At 44.5% G+C, this 21,843-nt stretch overlaps 1 protein-coding gene across 4 annotated transcripts in view; it reads right to left on the bottom strand.

Annotated features, from left to right (window-relative positions):
- Window positions 1–21,843, bottom strand: part of GAS7 (growth arrest specific 7) — a 1,616,751-nt gene that overhangs the window by 1,077,036 nt on the left and 517,872 nt on the right. The window lies entirely within an intron of this gene.

The following is a 21,843-nucleotide window of genomic DNA, read 5'->3' as shown; positions in this document are numbered from 1 at the left end:
TACCCATTCCATGACCTACTTTTTTCCACACATTTACCTTTGCTAGGTCCTCAATTTCGTAGTGTATGGCAGTGATATTTTGTATATACTTCTCTAGAGGTTTTGAATTGTCTGGAATGTAAGTACAGCATTCCTGGACCTTCAAAGCCTTACAGACTCCTCCCTCTTTTGCTAACAGAACGTCTAAAGCAAGTCGGTTCTGAAGAACCATTGCCCTAATCGATTGCATCTCACCTTCTATCGGCATCAATGATCTTGCAGTACTGGCAGATAGCCTATCTACGACTGTAGCTAACCTCCTAATTTTGATGTCATTCATTATCAATCCTAAGAAAGGGAATGCAGCACCTAGTACATCTCCAACTACTTCTGCTGCACCCAGCCCTCGTTTCCATCTAGTTGATATTTCCTTCTTAGGCGTGTCTAAATTCTCAACATGATATATTTTAGGGAAGACAACAGCCAGATAGCATGATCCGTACCAATTATCTGGTAACTTCACATAGGCATTTCTTCCACATACAAAATATACATTTGGTATTGCTTGCATCCCTTTCAAAAAGTTCTTAGAGTAATACTCCAATTGAAAGGCATGTTCACAATGGACTTGACCTACATAAAAGTTTTCATAATAGGAGTAACTCCTGTGAATGCACAGTTTTCCCCGTTTATCCTTATCCAAAGCAATTGGACCAATACTACCTTTTCTTTGATGTGCCCTTTCCTCCTTGGTCCAATCTGTTTCCCATTGTCCTGATGCCTTCAAAATCTTCTCTTTCCTCAACTCTCGGAGGTGGTCTATCCATTAACAATCTGTTTATCAGATTGTCCTCCGACTCGCTTTCCTCGTCTTCTTCCATGAGGTTTCCTCCTCCTGACACCTCCCTCATCGGATACATTTTCTCCACCTCAATAGTCTGTACCCTCCAACGCTTTTCCTCCTCATCCCATTTGGAATCTCGCACTGCCCTTACCGATCGCGTCAGTCTTTGTTGACGCCTGTTCAAATTTCGGTCGTGTGCAGCCTTAATCCATGCATTAAGAGCCTCAAACTGTGTTGGTCTGGGCGAGGGTTTCAATGACGACATGGTTGCTTTTAGCCGATGTAACACCTCTAATTTAAACGTCCCGTACCTCGGGAACTGCATTTCCTCATTCCCTTCCATAAGCTTATTCCAAGCCCCATCCACAATATGGTATGCAGCCCCACATTCGTTGCCATATAATGAGCTGGCGTACCCTCCGGCGGAGCCTCCTCCCCGTAATAATGTTCACTTCGTTTACGTTTAAAAATCCCTTTCAAACACTTAAAACACTTCATGATTTCTCTTTTCTCCGCGTTTATTTACTTCCTGATGACAATCCACCAATCTCAGCGCCGTTCTCACTAACTGGCCTATCCGTACGCGACTTTCCTCCGACGTCACTCTAGTCGCCCAACCAGAGCGCGGCTCTAGCTAACGTCACACCAACCGCTCAATCACAGCGCGGCTCTAGCCGACGTCACCCGTCCCCCTTCGCAGCAGTTCCCCTCCTTTCTCAGCTCGTCTCCTCGGTCATGCACGCGTCCCATTCATACTCCGAAAAATGATTACTTCCGTCCAAGCGATCACCTTTCTTTGACTGTACGCCCACAGTCTTTCTGTAGTTGTCACCTTAACTTGGCGAAATGTCTTTCCGTTTACTTCCAGACAATCGCCTTCTCCGATAGGGTACTCACACACAGTAACTTTCGACCAGCGTCCGTTACTCATACACTCACTCTTACACTCCCCCTATCTTGGATCCACGGCGGTCAATGGTACCTCGTGACCTCCGTACTATGGTCGACAACTACCCTGGATGTTCGATACACCCAAAACCACTTAAGCTCTGGCCTGAACTTAAGATTTCACCAGTTCACCCGTTTACCAGGTAACCAGTTTACCAGGTTGCGCGCGCTCACAACCTTCTCTCATTCACACTACAGGCATTCAACTCCGCAAGACATTACAATACAAATACAACACAAAACACCGCAATCTGTTCACGCATGACCCTTTTTATACTCACTCTCCGATACTGCTGCTTTTCTCGCACCGTCTGCACCTTTCGGCACACGATTCTTCCGCTGCTCGTCTCTCGGCGTCTCGGGCCTTGGGGTAAACTAACCTCTCTAGATTACCTTCCTCAAGAAGATAACCATCCTCACTCTGCTACCAACTGCTAACGCGGGATTACTGGTTACTAATTATCTTACCAAATCCCAAACTATGTCGACTGAATCGTTGGTACCTGTCGTTGAGTAAAAGGTAATCTCACAATAAGTCAATCAATTTAAGAACTTACACCACTCTAAATGACCACCAACCAAATTTAAGTTTAAAGATTTAATATAAAGTCAAAGATAACTGAAGATACAAACTTCTCAAAATGAGATTCAAAAGGTAAATTGGTATCACTATAAACATGAACTTCTTGAATAATCTAAGTCTGAAGAACAAAATAATAAGTACAAGCTCAAAGACCATAAGGGTTGTCAAAATAGATATAAGTTGCAATCTCAAAGTCATTACAGAAAAGAAAATTAAAGTTAGTCTGTCCCTACACTATACTAAGTGACATCCCTACTTAGCAAGATCTTAACCCTCTAGGTGTCAGCCGTGGTGACTTCCTAAGAAGATCACGCACTTCTCTTTGTCTCTTCTCTGATAATGGGTCTCTCCTGATCAGCCTATCTGCCTACCCATCCGCTTCCTCAGGCTCCCAAAATCATCTGCTCTGCTCTCCTCCCGGGTCTCTTTCCCTAATACCAAATCACATTTCCAAAAGAAACGCCCCTTGGGACGCCCCTCACGTGGTACATCTTTGCGCGGCAAACTCCATGATGGTACTCTTGAAGACCCTCGTTATAGTTGACCTTGGTTCCCAGGCTTCTTCTCCAGTGCGCTGATACCCCCTGAAATTCCTGGAAACTCCTACAGGCCTGCGCAAGGCGCCACTGAACAAAGTCCCTTTCATTCGAGCTGATTAGGACCCTCGCACCTGCATACAGCTCGTCCTGCAGTGGGCCTCAAATTCCAGACTCCACCATATCTTTAGTCGTAAAACACTCTCAAAGCTCTGTGCTGGACACCTCGCGACCTCTTCTCTAACGAGCACATGACGATTTAAACGACATGACATTATCTCCTCTGGCCTACTTGATTTACATGCAGCAGGTCCCTGCACTCTTAAAACGTTAACTTGATTTAAACAGCAAACATTCTTAACTAGCATACGTTTCTAATATAACACATCTATAAAGCATATACTTTTAACCCTAAGTTCAATAGTACATTTGGAAGAACCATGTCAACCTTATTTCACATTAATTTAGCAGCACGTTCAGGTTTGCTGTGAATTGCCCTAAGGCCTACACATTATACTGGATTTTAAAGTTACATTTAATTCGGACATGATTCTTTTAACATGAGAACATGAGGTTTTCACATATATTCCAACATTTCTACATTAATCTCACACCGTTATAATTATAGTTACTCTACTTAACATTCTATACATTTCACTACTGAATATAAAACACTCTGTATATTTCACTCCTGGATATAAAACACTCGTGTGCAAAACATGTTTAAACTAACTACGTGCTTGTAAATATGGCGTACTTATACATTTTTTTCCAAACTTGTGCTCTCTCAATACTTTGACTTCCTCATTTGTGTTCACGTTTCAGTTAATCTTTGATTTTTCACTTGCTGAGAGTTTTAGGAGTTGTGTTTATCCTGCTGAACAGCATCCTGCATGCATGTGGATTTAACATCTGTTATCTATACTGGAGGTTTCCAGAGTGTGTGCCAGAAATGTTCTTGAATGGGCAGCGTTACTTAACTGTTTACGTAATTTGTTATGCTAAACTTCACAGGAGTCTGCAGAACATGTGAGCCAGACACAGCATTGGAAGTCTGCTGCCAAGCAAGCAATGTCACTCTTCTGCATTCATTGTCTGGAGGTAGAGTTCTAGTCTCTGGAGATGCAGAATGTCTACAATTCAACACAGCAGATGCCAGAGGCATCTCCTACAGTAGAAAATCTACGGTATTGATCACAAAATATCATATGTCGGACAACAAACTGACAATTTCGAGATGTAGCTGTACATTTTGGAAATATAAAGCTATAAAGATATGGTTGTGCTACGTAAGAAGTATTTTGAAGCAGTCTACCTGTAATCGTATATTTATTACGTGTTGGGTATTTCCAACAGAACCACAACTTTGGCTATGTTCTTTCAATGAGAAGCACACATTACCAACATTTCTGGCTCACAATCTGGAACATTACAAAGGTGTGTAAATGTAAATAATCAAGTTTGATGGAGCAAACACAATAATGAAGGAAATTGGGCACAGAGCATTTCCTAAGTTAGACCCATTATGCTAGAACGGTTTCACAGCAAAATAAGCACTGGAGAAGCCAATAAGTCTTGAATTTGCTGCAGATATATTTATTTTGCCAGTGCTTACTTCCTTTGAAAGCCTTTTATTCTTATATATCAAACCCCATTCAAAATGGCTGTCCGTGCATGTGTATGTCTGCGCTCATTTGGGGGCCATCTTGCAAAGGTTTAGGTAACTTTTCTAAAAAACATATGATGATGGCAGCTCATATTTGCTGACACATTCATTAGTGGACGTCCATCTTCTAATGTTTTTTAATAATGCAAAACTAAAACCATTAATTCAAAGAGGACCACTCATGCATCTGCCCACATGCACAAGGTCAGCCATCCGTGACCTGCTTTGTGATTACCCACAACAACAAAAACATTTGGAGACATGCCTGGACCCTTTAACGGGCAGCCATTTATTAAATGAGTTTTGATAGCATGTGCATATCTGTACATGCACATGCTAAATTTCAAGGGAAGCAAGTGGCTAAGGAGGGTTATAACCTATAGCCCCATCCTATATGCTATAGTGAGCAGAAGCAAGAAGTGACTTACTACAACTGAAAAGGGTGCACTGAATTGCCTATATATATGTATGCATGTATGTGTAGAGATGTTATATATGTAGACATAATATATATTTGTAGATGTATCTTCGTTGTATACTTGTATAAGGAACTGTGACGGATTAAAAGCAGCGGAATATTTTTTATCCAGGAGACCCATTGAATTCACACAACACAACATAATGTTAATGGACATGTTGGCTATCTGTTTAGAAAATAATTTCTTTCTTTTCAAAAAACATATGTTTTGACAGGTTCAGGGTGTTGCGATGGGGGCCATCTTCTCCCCAAGCTATGCCTGTATGTTTATGGGCTGGTGGGAGGAGCTGGTCCTCAGAAAGCAATACAATGACATTTACAAAGAGAAGGTGGTGTCATGGTTAAGATATATTGATGACCTGATTGTTTGGAATGGAACTGTGAAGGAAGCAGAGGAGTTCATTGAATGCATCAATGTAAATAATGTTAATTTGAAATTCACGTCCTGTATAAGGAATCGCAGTGTTTCCTTTTTAGATGTCAAGGTTACTATAAACAACAGTAACATCTCCACATCTTTATTTCGAAAAGACACTGCTGGCAATACGTTGCTTCATGCAACAAGTGCGCATCCTCCTCATTTAATTCATAGCATCCACTATGGGGAGATGCTTAGACTTCGGAGGACATGTAGCAGCAGTGCAGACTTCAACATGAAAGTAAATTACATTTTATGGAGCAAGGAAACAGTGCCGAAAATGTAGACATAGCTATTAAGAAGTGTAGGTTGGTTGCAAGGGAGGAGTTGTTACGAGATAGGGACCTACCTCATAACACTCAAGACACAAATTCATTAGCTCCGGCAGAACCCGCCAGACTTATTTTGACCTTTAGCAGACAGCAAAAGGAATTGTGCAAAATTATCCAGCGCAATTGGCATATAGTCAAAGACGATCCCATAATAGGCTGCTCTCTCCCAGAATTTCCATTGACAACATATAGGAAATCTACATCAATGGCTAATGTTCTGGTCAAGAGTAGTCCTGAGTACAAGGAAGAAGCTGGTTAGCTTACAGCCAGAAAGGGATTTTATAAATGTTCGAGCTGTAAGGCCTGTAGTTATGGGAGCAATAGAACTTCATTTTTGACTGCCTTAAGTGGAAAACCTCAAATTATTAAATACCATCAAACTTGTAGAAGTGAATTTGTAGTATACGTGCTGGAATGCAGCTGCAATCTAATGTATTTTGGGAGTACTAAGTTGGTAGCACATAAAAGCGTGTTACAACATATTAGGGCAATACCCAATAATGACCCGAATTACCCTGTAGCACGTCACTACAAGGAACACCAGAATGGGAATTTAAAAGATTTGAAGTACTATGTCATTAACACTGTTCCGATCCAAAGAAGAGGAGGTGACAGGGAAGGGAATTTAAGACGCTTGGAAACCCACTATATTTTGCAGCTCGATACAAACAAACCAAACGGGCTCAATATGAGTGAGGATTTATATACATATTTAAAGTAGAAGTCCCTTTCCTTATATAGTCAGTAACCGAAGATGAATTGATATCGCACTGAGAAGCTTACATTCCTTTTGAATTTAGTTAGTATAAATATGAAATATTTGCACGTTACAATGACTTATGCACTTTAGCAATCATGAAATAAAGAATGAGTTATTTTACAAATAATGGTTGTTTTAATATTGTTGGTTTTATAGGAATTTTAGGATAAATGAATTATATTTATGTGATTTTAATATATGTATTTATTAATGAAGTACTTATGTTATGTTATGTTATGTTATAACAATTTATTTTGCGCACAGCGACCCCAGCGAAGGAGCATCCCGGCGCAGAGACAACGGAGCAACACAACATAACAAGGAGACAATACCTCAAAAGAGAGGCTAAAACAGGAATGTCTTAATGGCTCTACGGAAAGACAACAGGTCCTCAAGCAGCCGGATTTCAACTGGAAGGGAGTTCCAGATTAACGCCGCTTTCACCCTGAAGGAACGACCCCCCATCCTGCTGAGCCTAAATCTAGGGACAACAGCAAGGGCCTGACCTTGAGATCGAAGGTTGCGGGTGGGGACATAGAAGGCAATGGGGTTGGCCAGAATCTCAGGGCCTATGCCTCTTAGGATTTTGAAGGTCAGACACAAGACCTTGAAAAGGATACGCTTCCTAACCGGAAGCCAATGCAGGGAGCGAAGGACATTAGCCACCGGGCAAAACCTAGGTAAGCCGACAATGGCTCTTGCCGCAGCGTTTTGCACCCGCTGCAAACGGGTTAACTCAGCCTGGTTAGCCCCCGCCAACAAAGAGCTTGCATAGTCCAGACGGGAGATGATGGTTGCCTGGACTACAAGCTGTCTGGTGGGGGCATCAAAGAACTTAAGCACTGGCCTTAAGCCTCTTAAGAGTCCAAAGCAACAGGCTGCAATTTTTTTGGTGTGCCCTATAAATGTGAGACCAGCGTCTAACCAGACCCCTAGGTTCTTCACCTCCGACACCGGGGTCGGAGAGGGGCCCAACTCCGAAGGCCACCACTGGTCGCCCCAAAGCTCCACTCCCTTCCCGACAACCATTACCTCTGTTTTTGTGGCATTGAGCTGGAGACAGTTGCCTGTCAACCAGCTGGCCACCGCCTTCAGTCCAGACTGAAACCTGGGGGCATCCTGTTCCGCATCCCCGCTGAGAGTAACCGCCAGCTGTGTGTCGTCGGCATATGAGACCAAAGTTAGGCCCCACTGCCTTGCGACATCAGCCAGCGGTCTCACGTAAATGTTAAACAACGTGGGACTCAGCGAGGACCCCTGCGGAACCCCCATGGCCAGAGGCTGGAACCTGGACTTGAAGGGAGGGATGGCAACACAGAAGGAGCGGTTGTCTAGGAAGGAGCGGAACCATTGCAGCGCCAGGCCGCCGATACCGATCTCCTCGAGCCGCTGGAGGAGGATGCTGTGCGATACAGTATCGAAGGCGGCGCTGAGATCTAACAAAATCAGCACCGCCGTCTGACCAGCATCCAACCTCGCATGGAGATGTTCCACCATCACAAGAAGGGCAGTCTCCGTGCTGTGGCCAGCACGGAAGCCATTCTGTGTGGGATCGAGGGCATTGGACCGGGCTAGATGTTCAGACAGGGCCAGATTGACATGGGCCTCTGTCAGCTTAGCTGGCCAGGGAAGCAGCGAGATGGGGCGATAGCTTTCCGGCTTAGACGGGTCAAGAGAAGGTTTTTTAATAATTGGAGACACCACCGCCTGCTTCCAGCTAGTGGGAACTACCCCCGTCTCTAGGGAAAGATTGACCAGGGAACGTATAGCCATGCGTCCCAAAAAGGTCTGGTCTCGAAAGAGGGCAGGCCTCACTGGATCAGATGGGGACCCAGATTTAACTTGCGTGGCAAGTTTGTCAAACCCTTCCAAGGTGAGGGGGGGAAATGAAAGCAGAGTGGTCTGAGGAAGTGTCTCCTTAGGGCTACCCAGGACATTATCAGTACTAGGGAATGTCCGATATATCGCCTGCACTTTTCCCAAAAAATAGGAAGCAAGGGACTCACAGTGTGTGACAGAGCTCTCGGCCGTAACGGTGGATCGCTTAGACATAAGATCTTTAACCGCCTTAAAGATGGCCTTCGACGGGTTTATGCTGTTCCGGAATTCCTCGGCATAAAAAGCCGCTCGGGCACGACAAATGGCCCGGTGGTAGAGCTTGACGGACACGGCATATGCAGCTTTTAACTCAGCCCCATATGTCTTCCGCCAGGCCCTCTCTGCCCGTCTACAGGCTCCCTTCAGGGCGCGCAAAGCGTCATTATACCAGGGGCTCGACACACGAGGATTGATCTTCGTCGTTACAACCGGTATCAAGGCGTCCAGGGCCCTAGTGAGCCAGGAGCAGAAGAGATCATACCCCTCTTCTACGTTGTTCAATGGGCCCAAAGGTGCCACTGACAAAAGATGGTGAAAGTCTTCCAGCCTGAGTTTACTCCAGGGTCTTCTGGGTACCCGTTTGGCTGAAGCAGTAGAGGTAGTGGCTGACATAGGACAACAAATGGACACCAAAGAATGGTCAGACCACTCTACAGGGGCAATCGACGTGACTTTAGCTTCTGTCAGATTAGTAAAAAAAGGGTCAAGAATATGTCCCCCGGAATGAGTAGGCTGGGAGACCAGCTGAGATAGTTGAAAGGCCTCTAAGTCCATAAGAATACTACGTGCTGTCAGACAAGATGGTGTGTCAAAATGCAAATTTAGGTCGCCCAGAATGGAAAAATTAGCACAGTCAGTGACCAAGGTGGCAACAGTGTCCGGGAAAGCATTCCTGAACGTCACGTCACTGCCCGGCGGACGATACACCACCATCCCTGAGAGTGTGAATTCTGGGCTAACAGAGACTTTAAAGGAGGCACTTTCACAGCCCGCAGTCTTAAGGATGGTCCATACACAGGAAAAGCTAGATCTCACTATCAGGGCTATACCCCCCCCTCTAGATAGCCTATTCACAATATACATCGAATAGCCAGGAGGGCATACAAGATTGGGGATGGCAGTGTCGGCTTCCTGAAGCCATGTTTCGGTTAGAGCAAAAATATCCGGGGCTTCATTCTCGATCAGATCGTACACGTTCTGCTGATGTTTCAGGAGCGACCTGACATTAAGATGCATAATCCGCAATGATGAAGGCAAACCTCTACTACGCAGGGCGACGGAAGAACTACGCCGGGAGAGAGGCAGCGGGGGGCCGAGCACCAAACAATTGCAAGGGCAACGGTAAGGACCACATAAGGGGAGGACGGGCTGTAGGGTGCAATGACAGCTCACCTTGCCGATAGAATACAAACGCTCCCTAGAGTAAGTAATCATGGCGGTGGTAAGAGGCAGAAGCGGACCAGAGCCCGCCACGTCCAGCGCGTCCTTATATATATATTTTTTAAAACCCACGTTTTTATAATGTGGGAATCATTTATCGAATTTCTATTTCCTTGCGAAAGACTCCAATATAAGAAATGAAAATGTATTTTTGCACATGCTGTCCTTTGCACATATCCCAGCTATAGTAGTCATACCATAGAAATATACAGAATTAGAGGCTACTCATTTAAGCCAGAGTGGAATGTGGCTATGTATTATTTATTTATTTGCAGGTTTGTATCGCGCTGGCACCAGAGCACTTTTATTAGTTTTAATTCAGCACATTAAGAAGTATTGCAGGAAAGCTATACTCTGAACAAATTTTGCACTTTATTTTTCTATTTTAGGATATTATATGGGTTCCATAAGGTCACCTTCGTTTGTCTTCATTAGAATGGATAAGAATAACTTGTTGCATTGACGAATAATTGTGCATTTGAGCCAGATATTGTCAAGGTCAAAAGATCGTATGTACCAAGATAGTAGCCATAGATATCGTATGGAGACTACATTTACACAAAGCATCATTTTAGGATTTTTTTTAATGTATTTATACATAACATTATGATGTTTGTAGTGTTGGTACAAATAAGCATTTAAGCTTTTATTCTTAAAGTATTTCTTTCATGTCTATAAGTTAAATGTATGCACTGTCACTTTAAAAATGGAAGTGGTACACAACAATGTTGTCATGTGATCAAGGCAGGGATCTGCCGAAATGCGACGTGATGGCGGCTGGTGGTGTATCCGAATAAAATTAAATAGCACCAAACCTGGGTCTACGCTCGTCTTTCGTGGTTTTGAAGAAACTGCTGTTGCGAGGTTCGATATATATATATATATATATATATCATATCATATCACATCACAAGGAACACCTCCGCTTTGCTGGGGGCCACCGGTCCTGCAGGGCGGGCTCTGAACCAAGAACGGAGATCCTGGAGAACTGCGGGTTAGACCACAAACAACAAAAGAGCCCCACAGTGACTGATGATGCAGCTGACTTTATTCGTCATTTCAAGTGCAACTTACGCTCCTACTCCTTACGCGTTTCGACGTCACTGACGTCTTGTTCACAGGTGAGCGTGAAATAAAACCAAGTGGTATATGCCTGCGCAAATTACTTCAGGTCCCAGAATGCACCAACAATGTCTTTAGGAACGTGCATGTTGATTCAATTACTGCTTAATAGCGTGATTTACAAACATTTTGCAATATTGTCCCAAGTTGGTGCCTTCATTATGTTACTGCTTAGTGCTAGTTGTTGCCCCATGATTTTGAAGTAATTGCTGCATCCGCACTGTTCCAATATATATATATATATATATATATATATATATATATATATATATATAGATAGATATAGGAGAGTCCTAATTAAGAACAGAAACAATTTAACATATTAAAAACACTTAAAACTTCTCTATTTTAAAGACTAGTGATAATTAGCATATTCTTAAAAAAGTCTCACAATTTGCGACGAAGGCGTACACCTGCTAGCATCATCGAGATAATGTTGCAGGCAACTTCCTTTTACAGAGTCAATGAGTAACTGAATTTGTAAAGACAGCTTTACTGCCAAGCCATATCTGGGCGAATATCACCTGTACAGTATGATTCATTGTTGGCTGTTAAGTTCCCACGTTGGTCAGTGGAAGGCATAAGACATATCATCAATGTGTACACTAAATCTATAAATCACGCATATCTACAAGGCTGTTTCCGGTTAGAAAAGTAATTTGGGTAAGATTTAAACACCTGAAGCAAGAATACATTGTGAGCTTAGTTTTTGTTTCTCCACAGATGAAACTGATATTTGAAAGCTCAAAAATCAGATCATACGTTCATGAAATTATTGAAAAGTTGCACTTAAATGAGTGCTCTCCAAACCCACTATCCATCATTAATGATTGACTATGTGGCTCTGATTTCTATGTGGAGGTTAATGAGGGTTGGCAAGGGGGGCAGCTGATATCCCTGGCCTTCTCTCTATGGCACCCCTGGCACTGCCCTTGCTATCCCTGGTCACCTGACAATGAAAGAAAAGACAGGAATAACAAGTGATCAGGGCTCTAAGAGTTCAGTTTATTTTCTGAAATTATAAATCCTTGCCCCCCGCCCCGATCCTTAGCAGGAAAATAGAGACAATTGAGAGAATATTGGTGTGTGAGGGTGAAGGATCAATCATGTGATGTCATCAGAGTTCAAAGGGTGAGCTATAACTTTTGCCAACCATGACTTTTTGATGTATCCACAAACACGTCTTAAAAGGGGCAGAAAATGCAGCGGCCCTCCCGACAGGTGGCCCCTCTCGTCCCACACACCACAACCAAAGGTAGGCAAAGAGAAAAGGTAGACTCTCTGTTAGAAATGGGATTTCTGGTTGGCTAAGGCTTGCGCCAAAGCCAGGCGGAAACCACCACTCTAGTCAGGGCAAGGGAGTTACACGCCAAAGATAACCCCTGCTCACCCCCTTGGTAGCTTGGCACGAGCAGTCAGGCTTATCCCGGAGGCAATGTGTAAAGCATTTGCGCACGCACACAGCAACAACATCCCAGGCACACTACAAATGGAACTTCAGAAAAGGTTATATAAAAATAGCCTTTGTATTCTCAAAACACATCAGATAGTAATCACACAATATACATTGTGCCAACTGGCACGGGCAATATTCACAAGGGATTATTGACACAGGACAGGGCCACGTGGGCCACTGTCAGGATCAACACTTAGCAGAAATTGGTACAAGTAAAAATAGATCATAAATCTACAACCAGTAGCCACTGGTAATCACTGTACTCCACCTCAACCTGTAACATAACTTTACATTACACACAGTCACATCAGGCGCGAATTATATCCTAAGCCAACCTCACCAGCATAAACACATTATGCAATCTCTCACTAGTCTAAACACATTAGACCCTTCCTCCTAAGTATAACTCACATTAGGGGCGTAAATCACAGAGTGAAACATCATCTCACTAGCATAACCACAAGAAAGGCAAAATAACCTCATAATCATAAACCACAGTTTAGAGATATCAGATACAGGGTGCGCAAAACATACTATACACAATACATTTCCTAGCACCACATCACTTTAGCACATAAATCACATTAGGGCCTTGCACCCTAACCATATACCAGCCCCTCTAGCCAACTGGCCATCCATGAAGGGGCTCAAATGCCCTGTGTGCAGAATGTCAGGGTGCGCTGCTAAGGCAGGGCCAGTCTGGGGTGCGCCATCTGCGCAAACCTAAATGTTGCAGCTGCCCACTACTTGCTGGGCAGCTGAGAACAAGAACAGGGCCTAAACGCTGCAGCTGGCACTAAGTGTGGCGCAGCTGTGGAAGGACTGGCACCTCTGTGCCACTTCTGCCCCTCTCAGGGACTCTCATTCAAAGATTAAGCCTAAACGGTGCAGCTGCCCACTACTTGCTGGGCAGCTGTGAAAGTCACAAATGTGACATGGGCTCCCACTGGCCCTTGGGACTAACTGCGCCAAATGCTGGAGCCCTCTGGCTCTGAAAATACATAATGTGCACATTGGAGCCCTCTAGGCTCTGAAAACAAATGTGCCCAGTGTTGGAGCCCTCTAGGCTCTTAAAATACACATGCCCCCTAGAACTGGGGTCATCGTGGGAGCCCTCGGGCTCAGGGAATACTGGGCAACATTGGGAGCCAACTGGCTCTGAAAATCATGTCCCCCTGGAGCACACGGCTCCTTAAACAATTATGCACCAATACTGCACCAATACTGAAAAAGAACTTGCCCCCATCGCTGAAGCATCTCACAGGGGGGAGAACATGGGCCCTTCTGGCCCTTTAAACACTCAGAGCCACAGTGCAGATGCCCTCTAGCTATCGGGGCAGCTGCCATACCAACTAAAACCTCGGCACCACGAGGGGGGTCTGGGAATGCCCACGGGCTCCTCTGGCTCAACAATGTGCCCCCTTCATTGGAGCGACCCCCCTATCAGGAGGGCCGCTCAGAAAATAGGCCGGGACACAATACAGGTAGGGGACGGGCACCACTGGCCCTCGGGACCCCCACTGGGGCCCTGCAATCAAATGTACCCACCATGTTGGGGCGCCCGCAGCGGTGGGGGCTTGCTCAAGAAAAAGGAATCCAGTGTGGTGCCTCACCAGGCACCATGAGGTGCACAGGGATCTTCCTCCATCCCCGGGGCCTCCCAACGTCTACCAAGGCTGCCTCTCCATTGGCCCCACTCACCAGGCCGGACTTCGGGCTGGCTCTGCTGCTCTCTGCAGGGCTCGCTGGGTCCTGAGACGTCGCAGACTTCTTTGGCTTCGCCCAGTCCCCTCCCTCAGGACCGGGACTTCGACCGGGAGCCCGCAAGGCTCCGAACGTGCTCTCCTCATAATGCGGCTGGGGGGGGGCGCAGGCACCGGCAATGTGCCTCATGCCCCCACTCTGCAGGACACCGGCGGCGGCACTTTGCAGGGCTCTCTCTCCCCACGAGAGCCCCGCCTTTACGATGCGCACACTTCACCCGGTCACCCATCGCGGGACCGGGACTTGTGGATCTCGTGAGGCGAGCAGGACTTCCTTCCAGCAAGCGGAGGTCCCACCCCGCTCCAGGCGGCCGGCCGCCTGACTTCCGGTTTTGACGTGGGCTGCGTTGACGATCTGCTTCCCGGCCATACCGAGGGGTAGGCACCCTCGTAACAACAAATAACATTGGCATGCGGGGTGGGCACCCGCTAGGACTTCTGTATGCGGGGTGGGCACCCGCTTAATCCCAAAAGAGGAATACTTGGTCAAAATGCAGGGTGGGCACCTGCGATCAACAAATGGACATCGGCACCTCCATCAGGCGGGGTGGCACACGCAATTCTGGCATGAGGGGAGAGGGATCCCCATGAGAGGGGTTCCTTCTCCAGGGACTGCAGCGCCGCACGCCCCCCGCTCCTCTTCAGCTGGGAAAATCACCAGCATAAATAAAGTGCTCCTCCTGGCAATTAAAGCGCTTTGCTGTAGGGGAAATAAAGCCCTCCAGGGCGCTTACAGCAAAAAGGTCCTCAAAGATAAAGGAGGAATCCTGGGGCAAAGTAGAAGGGTCCAAAGGGAATAAAGTCTCCCAGGCATCCAGGGGCAGGGCAGGGCCCAGGGAGGCAAGCCTTCCCCTGGGCCCCAGCAGCAGCATGCCCCTGGTAGATTCAAGTAGGAACATGAACATTTTTCATGGGGTCACAGCCCCTTTTTATACACAGAAATCCTTTGTCTACAAAGGTGCAGGCAAGGGGCAAACCAGATGCAACTGGTTCTGGAGCACTTTGTTTTACTCAGCCCCTCTGCCTATTCACAGGATGGGTCAGGGACATCAGACACACCGCAGGGTGTGGAGCCAGCATTGTGGAGGGAAGGCCCAGTCCTATTCAGGTCCCAGGTGCACTTCCATCAACATGCAGATCTCTCCATTCACCACCGGGGCAGACCCATCCTGACTCCTAAAACCAGGCACACCAGTCAGCTCCAGCCAATCAAAAGCCAGACAGTCAATTCACATTTACTGCACAGACATGTCAACTTCTAAAAGTGGCACTTCCACACTAGACACATTAAATCCGTGCACATCATTGTGCAGCATTTAATCTCATGAGTTCGCACATACCGAACTCGCCCCTGCACTCCCCACACATCAGGAACTACCATGGACACACATATTGCCAAAGCATTCCTATGGGAGGGCGGGCAGGCCAGTCTTGCCACGCAAACACAGAGCGCGCACACACACTTTACACTGGACCACAGCGAAAAAGTGCGCAGAGACCTAAAATCACCAACACCAGGTTACAGAAACAGGCTAGGAAAATGCTAAAAGGTTCAGGGTGAACCTGCCAAAAGGGCCAAGTCAAACACTCACAAACCAGTGGCCTTCATCTCTTTCAAATGTGAGAGTTACAGCACCAGTGAGAGCTTAAATATACTAACAAATGCAGCCTAGACTGATTATACTACCATGAAGTAATGTGTGGCTTGCACTGGCTACAGCCACATTTCCTTGTCAGGATATGTGGCCAAAGCTATTAGGTCTTATTGGAAAAAATCAGAACTGGTATTCACCATGTTTCACTTTATGGGAGAGTAAATGAAAAACATGTCTACGCTACACTAAATGGCCATATTACATCCTGGTGTTGCGTATTTCACCGCAGCCATCTAGACAACTTATTCTATATGAGCAGCATGTGGGCACAATGACAATAATCCACCAACACTGTAGTATTGTATTGTAATTGCATTTATATAGCACTTACTACACCTAAGGAGACATTAAAACGCGTTTTCGGCAAGTAGCACGCTGCTCCAAAACCCATAAAGGATTAGTGATGAATCAGTATAGTGAAATATGAAAGTCATTGAATGGTGGATATGTTAGTCAGTTATTTGGATTGAGAAGAATAGTGGAGGGATAGAAGCGGTAAAAAGGTTTGCATTTATATAGCGCTTGAGTTTGGGTGTCTTTGTGTTGTTATAAGGGGGTTTCACATTCTCACCAGTGGATGTCTGTTTCCTCGAGTACGTGTTTGACCCAGTGAACGTGGCTGTTCCATGAATTGCTGTGGGTTGCCTTGAGCATGGGTTTGTTACCACACATTTGAATCTGTCCCCGAGATTGTTCGTTTTCTACCGTGAGGGGGCTAGAGTTGCCATGAGTGGGTTGGTGGTCACATTTGGTGGTTCTATGACAAGATTGGTGTTTGCTTGCATGTGTTGGTGTCCGTAGGAGGTGATATTGTTTGCATGCATTGATGTACCTAGGAGGTTATGGCGTGTAAATGATTCTGTTGGTATTGAAAATAGTTGGTGCATAGTGCCATGAAAGAGTTGGTGTTGTCATGAGTTACATTGTTATCCATAGGGTGGTTTTCTCCCAAAAGTGGAACAGTTGCCATGAATAGTTTGGTGTTCCTGGGAGCTGATTGGTGTCTGTATGAGTCGGATGGTGTTTGAATGAGTCGGTTGGAGTTCCCAAGATGTGGTTGGTGTCCCTAGGAGTTGTGTGGTGTTTACTTAAATCAATTGTGGTTGCAAGGAGTTGCGTGGTGTTTACATGAGTCAGTTGGCATTCCAGTGAGTTGATGTGTATTTCATCAGTGAGTTGGAGTTCCAGTGTGGTTCTTGGTGTTCCACTGGGCCTGGTTCCCCCCATTTTGTGTGTGTATTTGCGTGTAAATCTTCCCATGTTTGGGTTGCTGTTCCCATGAGTATGTTTGTGTTCCTTTCTGTGGGTGTCTGTTCCAATGATATGCACTGCTCCCATGATTGGTGATGCCTTTCTGTGAGAGGATGTGTGTCCCACAAGCAGATGAGTGCTCTCATAAAGGGGAGTTTTTTTCAGTGAAAGGATGATAGTTAAAATGCACAGGTGTCTGTACCCATGAGGGGCTTTATGTTCCCATGAGTGGCTCCTATGGGTGGTTTTGTTTCCGGGAATAATTTTAGTTTCCTATCATTGGTTGTATTTTCCCATCAGTACATGTCTGCATTGACGCGGAGAAACTCCCCAGAGCAGCGCCAGGGACCGAGAGCCTAATCAAGGATCCCCATGAAGGAGTGCTGACCCCCATAAGCCTGCCTGCCTGCCGCCTGCAGTGACCCCCTCCCGCCGCCGCTATTGAGTAAGACCTGCGGCCGCCGAGCGGAGGGGGACTCTAAAACTACACCCCCCCAGCAGGCCTAGCGGCGCCAGCCGCCTCTTCATCGCGCCAGGCGGCGCATAAAGGAAGCGTCACCTCCCCAATATTGTCCGGCAGGATTAGCATGCTAAAGCCATCATAAGAAACAGACGGAGGGTGGGGCATTATAAACTGCATAAGGATGAGCAAAACATTGAAAACACCGATGGCAACAAGATCTACCAGCAGATTGAAAACTGTGAGTACACCTTTGCCAACCATAACTGCAATTGACATAATGTTGCAAAAAGCTATTAAAGTCGTGGCGGATGCCATCCAGGATTCGGAGAGGCGACTCTCTTTGACACCAGACTTATGCTTTCCAAACTTGTCCTCGCACACTACTAACAACACCCAAAATATGGATGATACTGCTTCATCACAGGAGTCTTTACTGATGCAATCATTCTCGGAGTTACCAAGATCACACGTTAAAGATAATACATCTAAATCTTTGTTTAACGACCCAACAATCAATCTGGACAATAGCCTTTTGATTCTAACTAACCATGTAAGCAATATAAATCACGAAAATGCTACTTCTCCAGCTTTGGTTGCCCACTTAGTGGAGAGACAACCATTGGCTACTGACTTAACAGAGTCTCAAATCCCTAAACAAACCAATACTCACAAGGGCACTAGGAGAAAACGCAAAATAAAACACCCTATGAGGAAAACTCATCTCCTGAAAACGTGATGCCAGTGGGTCACTGGGACCATCCCCTAGGGAACACTATTCACTCCTCCTAGTGACAGAGGATTCCACAAAGTTCCTTCAGTTTCTATTTTCTCTTTTATTTATTAGAGTTCATATTTTATAGATATTCATCAAAGTATATTTTATATCATATTACTTCATATTGTTCATCATTCAAATCATCTTCATGATACAAAACATCATCATTTGGGGCATCATTATAATGTGTAGCATCCAATGCATTTCGGGCTACTAATGGAGCCCTTCATCAGGGAATAACACTGTAAGGGTGAAAGTGAAACAAAATAAAATAAAATGTCGCTATAATTTGCACGATGGGGTGCATCATTAATACATTTCAATAGCATTCCACTACAATTACACATGACAATTATTGCATTTGCTTGATGGAACATAACCGATAACTTACATGCCCGTCTTTATCTTTCGTGATTATTTGAAGATTATATTATCCGGTACATTTCTAGAAGAAAGTGTTGTAGATCAGTTGATGGCCAAAAGATTATAAAGCTGGTACAATCATTTCTGCGCTCATAGTGAAGCTATTGTGGCATGAACTAACCTGTTTCTTTATCTGATGTTCCGAACGCCATAAACGCGGCTTCTATGTTGCTCAATCGTCTTGGATTGCAAGTTTGTAACCGTTACGGCGATCAAACTTGTTAGCGGTCATGTGACCTAGTGAAACTAAAGAAAGACTATAAACGGAGCAGCTACAATAAGCTGTTGTATTTAAAGACGTGTAAGTTCGTTATGCTAAAAGAATGTCTACATTCATCTAGTGGAAATGAAAAGCTTGGTGCGAGAATGTGTTGGGAGTTGTTTCAAAAAGATAAAAAAAGATAAAAAATATAACACTGCTGATATCAGGACCGAACCAGTATGTGTAAAAAGTTCATGGGTATTAAGGACTGTGCTAGAAGGAATACGCTAAATATCAGGCTGAGTTGAAATGTATAATAATACACGTGTAGTGTGGGAAATGTTGTGTGAAAACATTATAAATGACAACAGTATAAATGAAAACGACAGCGGTATAAAATAAAAAATTTGTAAAAACAACACAGGGGTTACCAATCTGAGGCACTGAAGCAAATTTGCATGTTGTGTGTTCACAGATAACATGAGAATTCAATTCTCTCATTGAGTCCAAAAGGTTTTTGGGTACACAGTCTATAAATCCATGAGTTCTCTCTTTGGAGTAGGTATTTTGTGTTGTCTCTACCTTCTATTTTGTTGATACTTTCCAAAATCAAGAATTTCAGTTGTGCTATGCTGTGTTTAGATTCCATGAAGTGTGTCGCTACTGTGGATTTCACATTTTTCAGGCGTATGTTCGATTTATGTTCTGTGATTCTTATTTTGATTTTGCGCTCAGTCTTCCCAATATACAGTTTACCACAGGGGCATTTGAGAGCATATATGACATTAGTTGAGTCACATGTGGCATTCACTCTCAGTTTTATTTCTTGACCTTTCATAGGATGGTTTATTCTGCTACCTTTGATGACATTATTGCAATGGCCACAGTTGTGGCAAGTTTTGGTACCTTTATAGATTTCTCTTGTAGGAGTTTGTGGTTGGAGCATTTCACCTAGATTTTTTGTTCTGGTGAACGCAAATAGCGGAGGGTCTTTGAAGCAATTGTTAAAATCAGGTTCCAGAGTGAGCATTGGCCAATGTTTCAGTATGATGTTCTTAAATTTTTGACTTGATGTTGAGTACCTAACAAGGACTAACAAGGTCTAAATAGCTGTGCATCCAACCTTAAAATTTACTGTTCATGAAAACTCATCTCCTATCAGGTAAACCCAAACGCTCTATTAAAGACATGTGGCAGCCAACAACTTTGGGGAAACCCACTGAACCAACACGTGGAGGGCCCTCCCTAATATCTTCACAGGATTACGATACACACGGAAATGACAAAAACAACAAAGGGAGTTCTCTGGTCAACGAGGAAACAGGCCACATAGATAAGAATTGCACTACGAACATACCGTCCATGAGTGAGATTGAAACTCTGATTAAATCACTTTTACAACCTATTAGCCATCAGATCGCTCATATCGAAAAGGCATTGAGCAAGTTCGAGAGGGCTCAAAATGATATATCATCTAGTATTCTCAAACTCCTTAAATTACCCAATACACTCCCTACTTTTGTTACAGCCTCTACAACCCTCAACGTTAAAAACCCAAAAACCGCAAAAAAGTCAAGTGATCCATCAAGGGACACAGATAAAAAGAAAGAGTCACAGCATCAGAATCCCCCCACTATTGATTTAGCATTAAACCCACAAAACGCTCATCCTACGGATAAGCTCACAGTTACATCTATAGATAATACGCAAAATATCCAGGTATGTGAGGATGATGATGATAGTGAGTGGGCAACAGAGGGTTATCCTTCTAATACAAAGATAGGCATTGCGGAGAGTATAAAACACGCAGCCCCACCAAATGTTAACATCTCAACTAAAGTAACAGGTGCACAGCAACCTAGACCCTCCACAATACGAATACCATCACATATAAATTTACCACCACAGTCTAACCCTTACACAATAGTTATGATTGGGGTACCTAAAGCAGATGAAAATAGGGAGGAAACACACGAGGAATTAAAGAACAAAGTGATGCAATGGCTAACTAAAAACAGGCCTCTTCCCTCCCATATAATAGGAACCATCTTGCATGTTAAGAGAGTAGAGTGGGTGGGCACACGTTTTAAATCTACAGAGGGCGACTGCATTGTGGTCACCTTTAAATACGCAGGAGTGGCGAAATTTATTACAGACTGGAGGAGCTCTTCGACAAACAGTCTGATTCGTACAATGGGTCTTAGTTACTTTTATCCTGTTCGATCCAATAGCCAAAGGAATTAATATAAACATCATCATGTTCAAGAAGGACCCTATAACACGCAGCTATATCCTCAATCCTGGTCGGCCCCTTCTGTTCCCCCTCAAGGCATGCTAGTGGGCTTTGAACCATACCCATATGCTTACCCTTGGGGAAGTAAAACATATAATCATCAACCCTCAGCAACATCTGAGAGAGTAGGGCCCACTCATCATCGAGCTCATAATCATCCTAACTTTCAATATAATAATTACGGGCTCTCAACGTCAAATAGATATGATGTACTTTATAACTACGACCAACTGGACGAGGTTGATTGACTGCCATCTGACTTGCCCTTTGTTTACTGCTCTGACATGGTGTATAACCCCATAGTATCCAAGGTCGATTCATTAATAACCTCTAACCTCTCTGAGGTCAATTTAGACAATACTGCCACAATGACGAGCTCTATCCATCTAGTTAGCTCTTCCCCAGACCACATCCCTATCCCTTCTTTACCTGAAGCATGCAACCTTCCTACCCATATAGTCTCTCAATCTCTAGCTACTATCAAATTAACCACTGCATTATCACTAGAGCATAATGACTTCAACTCAATTAAAATACTGACTTGGAATATCGCAGGACTGGCTTCTAAAACTAATGAC

Source organism: Lissotriton helveticus, chromosome 7 (genome assembly GCF_964261635.1).
Source record: "Lissotriton helveticus chromosome 7, aLisHel1.1, whole genome shotgun sequence".
Taxonomy (NCBI): Eukaryota; Metazoa; Chordata; class Amphibia; order Caudata; family Salamandridae; genus Lissotriton; species Lissotriton helveticus.
Note: the sequence above shows the minus strand (reverse complement) of the source record. Positions and strands in the feature narration are given on the sequence as shown.